Source organism: Pinus tabuliformis, chromosome X (genome assembly GCF_031772625.1).
Source record: "Pinus tabuliformis cultivar Carrire ecotype Pingquan chromosome X, CPIR1, whole genome shotgun sequence".
NCBI lineage: Eukaryota > Viridiplantae > Streptophyta > Pinopsida > Pinales > Pinaceae > Pinus > Pinus tabuliformis.
The window spans coordinates 25,939-38,672 of NC_142308.1; positions in this window are offsets into that span (position 1 = coordinate 25,939).

Below are 12,734 nucleotides of genomic sequence, written 5' to 3' on the forward strand. Positions count from 1 at the left end.
AAGTTTAAGGTTTAAATCTTCCTCATTTACTTATGTTTGCGGAAAAAGTATACAAACACCTATAAATTATAGTAGTAGTGATCAAAATGACGAGTATAAAACTGGTTGATTATCCATTAAAAAATAATAATAATAATAATAAATTAAATCTTTTGAAATTTTATTTAGCAACTTTTATTATGAGGTTATTATTTCTCCAATTTGTATAATGCTATGAAAATTTGGAGGTTATTATTTCTCCAATTTGTATAATGCTATGAAAATTTGGACTATTTACGGTTTAAATTTTCTTTTATTTAACTATTATTATGTGATGAATGCAAGAGCATCCTTTTAACTTAAAATAATTTTACAAATTTTTAAACAGAGGGTAATTTCAAATTAAAATTAGGTTTAGGTTCTTGTTTGTTAATATTTTTATTAATATTAATTTAAAATAATTTTACAAGTTTTTAAACAGAGGGTAATTTCAAATTAAAATTAGGTTTAGGTTTTTGTTTGTTAATATCTTTATTAATATTAACTTAAAATGATTTTACAAGTTTTTAAACAGAGGGTAATTTCAAATTAAAATTAGGTTTAGGTTTTTGTTTGTTAATATTTTTATTAGTATTCATAACATATGTAGATAGAACATATGAGCAAGATCTTTTAAAGTGAAACCAATTAAAATATATCAACAAGATATTTTAAAGTGAAACCAATTAAAACATATCAACAAGATCTAAAGTGTCTCCCATTTTCTTTTGCAAATCGAAGAAAGGATAGTGATGAGTCTTGCATAAATTTACAAATGCAAAATTTGGGAAAAGAAAAATCTCTAGTGTTTAAAAATAATTAAAAAAAATAGTTAATATGGAAATTTTGTTGTTTAAATCTTTCAAGTAAGTTTAATCCTAACGAATATATACAGATAAATGGTTGTCCAAAATTTTTGTATATTAAATTAAATTTTAATTAAATAATAAAAATAGTTTATAATAAATAGGAACGGTTTGATACTCAATAAATAGATGGATAAAGATATCTTTAAAATATAAGAAAATTTACCAAAACTTTACTAATAATTTTATAAAAGTAATGATTCTAAAAAAATTATTTTTATTTATAATTAAAAACAAAATTTTTAATACTTTAAATTTTTAATTATAAAAATTATTAATCATTTTTTAAAAATCATTAATAATTTTTAAATATATTTCTTTTTTAATTCAAATTTCTGTTATACATAATAAATTAAGCAAAGTCTTTCAGCAGAAATTACATAAGAAAATTTTTTGGCCGACTCCTTTCGAACCAACAAGTGTAGTCCATCATCAGGACCTGATGAAGAGGCAGAACATGGGAAAGCCTTAAATAGAGAGCAATGTAGAGACATAATACGGATAACAATATTTAAATTATAATATTAATTTATTAATATATTAAAAACAAATATTATTAAGTAACGACTATATAAAACGGCTAGTTTTTGAAAAATAATATTCAAATAATGATATTAGTTGATTAATTTATTAAAAATATTAACTAGTTTTTGAAAAATAATATTTAAATTAATTTATTAAAACCAAATATTACTATTATTTTTGAAAAATAATATTTAAATTGTGATATTAGTTTATTAATTTATTAAAAACAAATATTAATAAGTAATCGCTATATTAAACAACTAGTTTTTTAGAAATAATATTTAAATTAATTAATTAATTAATAATAATAATAATAATAATCAAACAGAAATCTGAAGAGAACCTGGGAGCTCTCGCATTGGGGAATGGAGACCAAGGGTTTCAGGCCTCGGCCCTAGGTCTCATGACCCTGGCACATAATTGAATACGGCGACAGTTCAATGTCAGTTCTCAGTACTCGGCACCCAAAATGTCATACTTTTCTCTGGCCCCGAGGTATCGGTGGCGAGGTTGGTACTCGGGCCATTAGTTTTACAACCACAGGATGGGGTTAATCCCTTTTAACCGACATTGTTTACTGCAAAGGGTTTTGACGATTAGGGTTTTGAGACGGTTGCGGTTTTCTCGCTGTGCCGGTTTAAGTTTGTTTGGGCGCGGCAGAGATGGGGTTTGATAGCGAATTTCTTGAGCTCGAGCCTACGCCAGAGGACCTTTTGACGTGCTGGGGACACGAGGTCTCTTCCAAGAATCTTGACTTGTTTTTCCCAAAGAATGTAAACATCCAGGGTCCCAGTAAAGAGGCGATTGCGGGAGGCTCACAGTATGGGGTAAGTCGACGAGATGAGAACCTCCCGAGTGTCTGGAATGGTGTTTGGCGGGCGGGCACTACTCCTGTGGAGAACCAAGAGCAGTTGCGGGCAGTCGTAGATCGGGCGGAATTTTTGAAGCATTTCTCTCGTATTATCTCGTCGAACGAGGATCAAGTGGCTCTTGTTGCTGGAGCCTCGCAAGGTCAAGCTAGCACCTGGCAAGGTTTTCCTCTGTTTTTCGCACCCCAGGGTCAAGAAGCCTCACACGGTGGCGGAGGACCTTCTTTAAGCTCCATTCCGGCTGCTGCTTGCATAAATCGACTGCCCTGGGCCACATCTTGTGGGGGGGTTGACAGAAACCCTAGGACCTCGACCTCTAATTTGATCCCTCAGGCTGTTGCTTACTCAAAGGAGGTTGGGACCGTTGAAGGAAACCAGCAGAGGAGGTCGGACGAAGCAGAAGTCCCTTCTGTGCCTGAAGGAGGGGGTCAAGGGCCGCCTGTTTCGGTTGCGCCGGATGCTCCTGTTCCAAATGCTGCGGGAGCGGAAGGGGACTTCAAGGAAGTCGTGGGGGCAAAGAGAAAGAAATCGAAGTCCATCAAGAAGAAAGAGCTTCGTCCGTGCTGTCTGTTGGGGGTAGATATCAGCATAGAACAAACAATGGACGCAACTGAGACTATTCTGGTTGGCCGTGTAAGAGGAAGGAAGTACTCGGCCGAATACATAGCGGACTGGGTCCAATCCGAGTGGAAAGAAGCCCCGGGCAAGCCATCAGAGATTCTTGTTTTGGAAAGGGGTTGGTTTAGTATTCATTTTGACAGCAAATCACATGCGGACTGGGTCTTTGAACGGAACTGGTGTTTTGGAAAGCGTCCCATTCTTTTTCGCAGATGGACTCCATTATTTGATGCGCAGAAGGAGAAATTGGCGGAGTCCCCTGTCTGGGTAAAGCTCCCTGGACTTCCCTTACAATTCTGGACGGAATCCGTTTTTGTCTCTATTGGTAATACCCTGGGTAAATTTCTGGATTATGATAACTCTTACATCATAACCAAGGACAGGAGTATGGCTCGAGTGCTTGTAAGCCTAAATCCGAGGGAGGGATTGGCGGATGCGATGACGTTAAAATACAGGGACCTTGAATTCCTTCAAACTCTGGACTATGAAAACCTCCCTTTCCGTTGTCTTCGGTGTCATAAGTATGGTCATCTTGCGAAGGAATGTCCATTGGGACATCGTCGTCGTCGCCGTCAGATGAGACCCTTTCGACCTCATGGGGCTCCTGCACAGGAAGCAGGGGGGGTTCAATAGAAGGTTTCAGTGCAATCTATAGACCAGGCGAGGGCTTCAGAAATAATCGATCTAATGGAGCAGGAACACCTCTTGGATGGTAAAAATGCAGCTGCCGCTCAGATTAATCCGCCGGCCACCCTGGCTCCCTTACCTGATGAGCTTGTTGGGGCGTCCATGGTGGGTACGTCTTCTTTTCCTCCTTTTTGCGAATGTTATTCTGCAATCTCTTTACAGTCTCTCTCAGAAAGGCCTGGTCCCTCCAGGCAGATTTTAAATGATTTCTCTGCGCTGAATTTATCTAAAGCCTCCTCTGATAGTATTATTATCTCGGTCTCCCTTCCTTCTGATGATGCCTTACATCCCTCTGAGATTGCTATTACTTTTGTTGAATCATGTGTTCATATCTTGGATAACCCACCTTATAATCTTTGCCCTTTGGCCAATAGAAAGGGTAAGGGACAGGCTGTAGGAGGAATTGCCTTGGACCCAGTGGTTATTGGGCCAAGGAAGTTAAGGGGAAGAAAATCTTTACTCTCAAAAGCCCAGTTCAAAGTTGTCATTGATATCGCTGACGGGAAGCAGAAAACTCTTCCTAGGGTGCTTAGAGCGGAGCCACCACCCCCCCCCCCCCGTTCCTTGATGATTCTACTTTCCTTCAACTGTAGAGGCTTAGCTAGCCTGCCGAAAAAGCTAGCCTTCAAAAACCTTGTGCACTCCTATAACCCTGATGTTATTCTCCTCCAAGAAACATTGGGGAAAAGTGACGATGTTATCTGTACTCTTCAAAAGTTTTTGCCTGGGTGGGCATTCTCAGCTCTCGACGCTGAAGGCAGGTTGGGGGGTGTAGTTATAGGTTACAATATGAGGAAGCTCAAGGAAGTTTCATCTTGGGGTTCTGAAAACTATTTGGCAATGGAACTCTATTCTGGAGAGTTGTGTATATCCTTCCTTATCCTGAATATCTATGGGCCTTGTCTGGAGAGGGAACGCTTCTGGAACTCTTTCTTCAGCCTGTCTTGCCTCTCCCATCCTTACTCATCATTGGAGGTGACCTGAACTTCTCTTTGGGGGATTCGGAATCTTGGGGTGCTAATTCCCACTCTGACCCCCTCTTTGTTTTTTTCATGAATTAAATTGCTTCCTACCACCTGGTCGATGCTCCTTTGATCAAATTGCGCCCTACCTGGAGAAACAGATGCCTCGGTGTCGATTGGGTGGGCAAAAGACTAGACCGCTTCCTTCTCTGTGAGCCTCTGGTGGATTTTCTATCAGTTTTCAGACACTGGGTCGGGGAAGGGGGTCACTCTGATCATTTCCCGGTCCTCCTGGAATTGAAAGGAGATGCAAAAAAACCAGGAACCCCTTTTAAATTCAACTCATCCTGGCTGAAGGATGAATCCTTTGAAGCTCTTTTCCATGATACATGGAGAAAGGACAATCATAATGAAGAAGGAAGCAGAAGCATCCACTTGTCGAACAATCTTAAGAGAATGAAGCAAGCGACAAAAGAATGGGCGCATCAGAAGAAACTGAAGGAAGAAGAGGAGCTCAAAAGTATAAACTTCGAATTAGATCTGTTGGAAAACTCGGATGGATCTGGTTATGAGTCCTTGGATTCAAGAAACAGAATTAAAGAGTTGGAAGCATCTCGGCGAAAACTTCTCCAGTTAAGGGAAGAAAGCTGGAGATTGAAAAGCAGAGCCATTTGGCTGCAAGCGGGAGACGAAAACTCTAAGTTTTTCCAGAATTATGCAAAGGGCCGAAAGATTGCTAATACAATTTGGGAATTGAAAAAAGAGGACGGGGAAATGGCAAAATCCTTTGAAGAACTGGCTTCTCTAGGTGTAAACCACTTTAAGAATCTTTTCAAAGCCCCGGAGGAAGTATCCATAGCGGAGGTCATCAGAGTTGCTCAATTCTTTCCAAGATATGTTGAGGAAGAAGACAATGACTCTATTATGGAAGCTGTCTCTAAACAGGAAGTGGAGGACATTCTCAAGGATATGCAGAAGGACAAGAGTCCTGGGCCAGATGGGTGGATAGTGGAATTTTTCCTTCATTTCTTTGAATTCCTGGGGGATGATCTGGCTGCAGTTGTGGATGAATCGAGATCCTCTGGATCTATCTATCAACCCTTCAACTCAACCTTTCTGGCTCTAATCCCCAAATCTGATCAGCCAGCCTCTTTCGATGACTTTCGGCCTATTTCCCTATGCACCTGTGTCTATAAAATTATTGCTAAAATCATTGCTTCCAGGATGAAACCCTTCTTATCTAGGCACATCTCTCCAGAGCAGTTTGGTTTCCTGGATGGAAGACAGATTCATGAAGCAGTGGGAATTGCTCAAGAAACCCTGCATAGTTTAAAGAGGAATGGAAAGAAAGGGGCAATTGTTAAAATTGATTTATCAAAGGCCTACGACAGAATAAGTTGGATGTACTTGCGCCTTCTGTTGACTCACCTTGGTTTCAGATTCGATTTTGTAAGGTGGATTATGAGCTGCATTACTTCATCCTCTATCTCCTTATTAATCAACGGAGCAGCTTCAAATTTTTTCAATCCGGAGAGAGGGCTGCGACAAGGATGCCCTTTGTCCCCCCTTCTTTTCTTGTTGGCCGCAGAGGGGATGAGTCTGATGATTAGTAGGGAAAAAAGACAAGGAGAGCTCCGAGGAATTGAAGTGGCTGTTAATCTGTGGGTAACCCATCTGCTCTTTGTAGATGACATCATTCTATTCAGCAATGGAAGTGTGGAGGACTGTAGAGCTCTAAAGAGCATCCTGGACCTTTTTCTTAAAGCTACAGGTCTTAAAATCAATGAGCAGAAATCGACCCTTACAATATCGAGTATGTCTTTGGAGGAAAGTGGCAGAGTAGGGGCTCTTCTTCCATTTGAAATCAAATCTTTGCAGGAAAGCTTTAAATACTTGGGCTTCTTGTTGAAACCTGATACTTACCGGGTACAGGATTGGAAATGGCTCCTGATAAAAATAGAAAAGAAACTAAATTGGTGGAGTCATAAAATGTTGTCTCGAGCAGGGAGGCTGGTCCTAATAAAGACAGTTCTGATGGCAATTCCTGTTCACTGGGCCAGTCTCATGTGGGTACCTAAAGGTATACTAGCTTCCATAGACAAACTATGTAACAGATTCTTATGGGCCGAATCTAAAGTAGAACATGTGACTCCCTGGGTTGCATGGGATAAGATTTTGAGACCGAAAGAATGGGGAGGATGGGGAATTAAGCATTTGTCTTTTTTTTCAAAATCCTTAGTAGCCAAGCTGGCATGGCGACTTATATCGACTGATTCTCTTTGGTCCACTATTACAAAAAGAAAGTACATAGCTCCGGCCACTGCAATGGAATGGGTACGCAATCCTGTAAAGTCCTCCAAAAATGCCTCGGTGGTCTGGAAGGTAGTAGTTGCTTCGGGTCACACTATTGAACAAGGAATTGCATGGAAAGTGGGGGATGGTACTCGGGTGAGGGTTGGATGTGATCCCTGGGTTGGGTGCTCGGAAAGATATGCCTTATCTCATGATCTGAAATTATTTTTAACTGAACGGGGATATCTTTTTTTGAATCAGGTGGCCAATCCTAGGACTACTACCATTTGGAGACAAGGGTGGTTGACAGAAGCTGACCTTCATTTGGAGGAGAGATGGAGGGAGGAATGGAGCCTTTTTGTCTTGGACCTCCAAAACTCCTCTGTCCGGATTTCAGAAGCAAGGGATGAGCTAGTTTGGGTCCATGCACAGACAGGAAGCTACTCACCTAAGACGGGCTACAAATGGTTGATGTCCCAAAAAGTTTGGGAAGACCCTGCATGGTGGTCAAAACTTCTCTTGAAGTTGAAATGCCCTGCAAAAACCAGACTTTTCTTCTGGTGCATCCTTCAAAAAAAAGTGCCAACATGGGATTTCTTACAGAAAAGGGGGAAAATAGGCCCGAGATGGTGCTCTCTTTGCAAAGAAAATGAGGAATCAACAACGCATTTATTTCTCACATGCCCTTTCAATGTCAGCCTTTGGGTTGAATCCTTGAGACTCATGAATTCTCCCCTCAGGTGGGAAGGAGACAGTATCTAGCAAGCATGGTTCTGGTGGTGGCAGGAGGCCTCTGATGACAAAGTCCGCTCCATCCCTCTCCTGATAGCCTAGGGCACTTGGCTAGCAAGGAACCAAGTAATTTTCAAAGACCTTCCCTTCCCTATTAGAAAACTGGCTATGGAAGGGGCAGCAATATACGACAGCATCCCATCCCCATTTGGACATTCCATCCACCGCTTTATTCAGACTAAATTTATTAGGGAATCTGTTCCGTGGGCCTACTTTGATGGGGCTGCAGACTTAAATGGACGGTGCAGAGCAAGTTTGGTCATTCATATTACTCCTGAAAAATCTTTTCGTGCCTCAATTGGCCTTGGGCAGGGGACTAATAATTTTGCTGAGCTCAAGGCTTTACATCACCTTCTTTGCTGGCTTTCCTTGAAACAGTTGAGACAGGTTCAGATTTTTGGTGACTCAAAGAATGTTGTGAATTGGTTCAACAGGACTCAACATTGCAGAAATTATATTTTGCTTCCTTTGCTTAATGAGATTTTGCATATCAAAAGCTTTTTTAATGAAATCACTGTTTGCCACATCTACAGGGAAAGAAACTAGGAGGCAGATAACTTATCTAAAACATGTGTACAACAAGATTTGGGGACCTGGTCAGTAACATAGATGGACAAGGGGGTGATCAATCCTATTGACCAGACAGTCTTCGGATGACATTGTTCTGCTTTGATGTTCTACTTAATATCATGTTGTTGCTGTTATTTTAGTTTTATTTCGAACTACATATAATATGTTATGTCTCTCTACCAAAACTATGGACTATCTCATTTATGTTACTTTTCTGAGGGTTGTTTTCCTCATATGAGGAGGCCTGTTGACACAACTTTCACAAAAAAAAATTTCTGTGTTGTTTTTTCAAGTAACTTTGAGACCGGAATAGTGCCTACTGCCGATCTCTATAGGAATATACATTTTGATATGTCTGTTGCTTCTTCAGATGATGAAGGCATGCTTCTGTCTTTTTCTCTTATCTCTGTTTCGGTGATATGCTGGGAGATTTGAAAGACTGGAAGTGCCCTCTTTTTGAGAAGAAGTTTTTCTGCTTTGGCAGCCTTAGGGATGCTTATGGGTACCCAAGGAAGCCGTGATTGCTTTTCTCCCTCACCTGAAGGAGATCAAGAGTTGATTTGTAATGCAATGCATATGCTATGAGACTTTCTAATATATATAGAAAGTCCGATTTTTTTCCGTGGAAAATAATAATAATAATAGTCAAACTTTAAAGGAGGGGAGCCAAAAATTATAAAAACGAGTGAAGACCCTAATCGACACAAGATCATTTCATAAATAAAATAATTAATGGAAATAAAATAAAATAAAATAAAATTATTAATAAAAAATAAATAAAACAAAACAAAAATATACACAAGTCAAAAAATATATGATGATGATGATGATGGTTAACGTTCATTGAGACCAAACTTTGGTCTATCAGACCTAAAAAAATGAATTATTTAGTTTAATTTAAGATTTTATTTCTATGCTCAAAAATTTTGGAGAGAAGCCTCCCGAGCTCACTATAATTTTGACATCGTAAAAGGCTAGGAAGGTTAATATTGCAACAAAGATTTTGAAATTGAGATCTAATGTGGTTGTACGCGGGATACTTTAAGAGGAAGTGATTTTCATCCTCGATGTTTGTATTCTCACAGAGATGGCATAACCTTTCCATCCATGGTGTTTTAGGAACTGCCCAACGACCCATTTCACGATGGAGCTCATGAGAGTTCGTTCTCATCTTGGCTATATTAATTTTCTTCTTTGAGCTACTTAAAACAGAGAGATACTTTTGATCTTCTAGAGTGGGGTTGATGATATCCTTATAATATCTTAATTTTCTTTTAGCTGCTAAATCTTTCTCACACCATATTTTTTCTTTGAACATAGAAGTAACAATATTTTTTATGTTATTAATGTTTTGCAATGCAACATTCTCATCAATCTCCCAATGGTTTAACCAGGTCCTGGGGTCTTTATACCAACCTCATTTGAGCCTTAGGTGGTTTTGGCTGGAATTTAAAGCTAGCTTAGGAAGTCTATGGTCTCCTATGTTATTGAGTTTGTGCTTGTACAACAAAAGCTTAGTCATAGCTAGGCTCTCGATAGGCGAAAGACCCACTTCTATAAGGAGAATATGATAGGGTGTGTTGCTTTTAATTTTGAGGTTATATGTTATAAAACGCTTCTAGATTTGCTCAATCTTTTTCCAGGATTCTCTAGAGATGCTACAACCCCAAACCTCACATTCATATAAGATAACCGGAGTGACTAAAGTTTCAAAGAGGAACTTCTTTCTATCCCACATTACGAGGTTTGTCGTTTTACAATTATTTTCAAGACCAAAATAAGCTTTCCATCCCCCATTAATCCTTTTCTCAATGCTATAGTTCCATTTGAGCTTGTGATGAATATCAATTCCTAGGTACTTGTAGGAAGACACTTCCTTCAAGTTACTATTGTCATACATAAAATTAGCATAAGTGTTCTTCTTGGATTTGATAATCATAACTTTTGTTTTGTCAGTGTTAATAATCATACCCATGGTAGAGCAGAAATCCTTAAGAAGTCTAAATTGCTTATCAAGATCAAATGGGCACCTTGTGAGAAGAACAATATTGTCAGCGTAGAGAAAAAGGATGATGACTATCCCAGCTAAGATTGTGCCAGCACATCCTGCTTCCTCTAAACAACCTTCTAGCTTGTCGATGTAAATGCCAAATAGGGTAGGGGAGAGGGGGCAACATTGTTTAACTCTGATATTACACTTAATATATTTCGACCACCCCTCATTGCTTTTTAACTTGGCAATTACATTCTCGTATAACCTTATAGCGGAAACTCTCAACTCAAAAGGAACCTTTAACTCTTCAAATTTGTTCCAAAGGTTGTTTCTAGGAACTGTATCAAAAGCCTTTCTAAAGTCCACAAAGCAACAAAAGAGATTGGATTTATCATTGCGACATTCCTCCATAATGATCCTAAGCATAACAAGGTGGTATGTTACTAAGTGTTGCTTTCTAAAACCCGCTTGGCCTTTAGCCCACTTACCTTCACTTTCAAGCCATATGCTCAACTTCCTTTCCAAAATAATACCATATAACTTGGCTAGGAGAGGGCTGATCATAATTGTCCGATAATTAGAGGGGTTATTTGTATCCCCACTTTTAAAACTAGGGATAATGAGGCTTTGAGTCCACGGTTTAGAGAACCCTTGCTTGATCGCTTGATTGAAAAACTTGTGAATGTGGGGGATAAGGACTAGACCTCCAATTTTTAAGATTTCATATATATATAAATTAATTAATTAAATTAAAATTAAAAAGAAATAAATAAAAATAGAAATATATATATATATATATATATATAGTCATCTAAAGGAAAATAATTAATAGGCCTGAGCCCCATATTTTATTGTTCAACCCATTGTATTTATTAATTATTTTTCTTTGGATATATATATATATATAGTTGTGTATATTTTTGTTTTATTTTTATTTTATTTCCATTAATTATTTTATTTATGAAATCATCTTGTTTCAATTAGGGTCTTCACTAGTTTTTATAATTTTTGACTCCCCTCTTTTAAAGTTTGACTTTTTATTTATTTATTATTATTATTATGATTATTATTAATTTAAATATTATTCTCAAAAACTAGTTTAATATAGCGGTTACTTATTAATATTTGTTTTTAATAAATTAATAAACTAAAATCACAATTTAAATATTATTTTTCAAAAACTAGCCATTACATATTAATATTTTTAATAAATTAATTAACTAATATCGTTATTTAAATATTATTTTTCAAAAACTAACCATTTAATATAGGCGTTACTTAATAATATTTGTTTTTAATATTAATAAATTAATATTATAATTTAAATATTATTGTTCAAATATAGCCGTTACTTGAATTATGTTTCTACATTACTCTCTATTTAAGCCTTTCCCATGGTCTGCCTCTTCATCTGGTCCTGATGATGAACCACACTTTCATCTGGTCTTGATGATGAACCAACCACACTTTCATCTGGTCTTGATGATGGACCACACTTGTTGGTTCTAAAGGAGTTGGCCAAAAATTCTCTTATATGATTTTTACCGAAAAACTTTACTTAATTTTTAAATATCTTTAAAATATAAGAAAATTTACCAAAACTTTACCAATAATTTTATATAAATAATGATTCTTAAAAAGATATATTTTTATTTATAATTAAAAAAAAAACTTATAATATCTTAAACATTTAATTATAAAAATTATTAATATATTTTTTTAATTATTAATATTTTTTAATAATTTAAAAGTTATTTTATTTATTATTACAAAAATTATTATTATTATTATTCCAAATATTTTATTTTAATATAAAATTAATTTAATTAATAAAAGCAACTTATTAATTTCAAAATAATTAAAATAAAAATATTTGTAAATTTATACAATAATGAAATTCAAATATTAAAATAAATTAAAAAAAACTATAATCAAATCATTGCAGTGCCAGGTAACCTGTCTTCTCAAAGACGGACCCAACCCTAACTTAGTTGAACCGGATATTTTTGCTTATATCTGGAACTACTCCAAATGTACACTCAATCATATTTGCATTCCTATAGTTGGTACTGGGTTAGCAAAGGTCCCTACTCTCTGGATAACTTGGGCATAATTTTTGTCGTGACGGATGTTCTGATTTGGAGAAATCTCAATAATCTCAGGGCTCTAAATTTGTGTTACACAAAGCCATTCTAGATGTAATACTTTCCTGATATAATGAACGTGCAAACCTTGACACACAAAAAAACACATAATTTAAAATGATATTTTATATGGATAACTATTATATTTTAAAACTTTATATTTAAATTTAATTAATTAATATATTAAAATTTAATATTTACAATATTTTTTTTTAATTTAAATTTTTTGATCCATATGAAGTTTAATGAGAAATATTTTGGCGGAAATCACATTGTAATATTTTTGTCGACGTGTTTCGAACCAACAAGTGTGGTTCATTGTCAGAACAAGTTGAAGAACCACATCATAGCTACAGGTTAAAGAGGGAGAGCAGATCTTCCAATGGCTATATTTGACT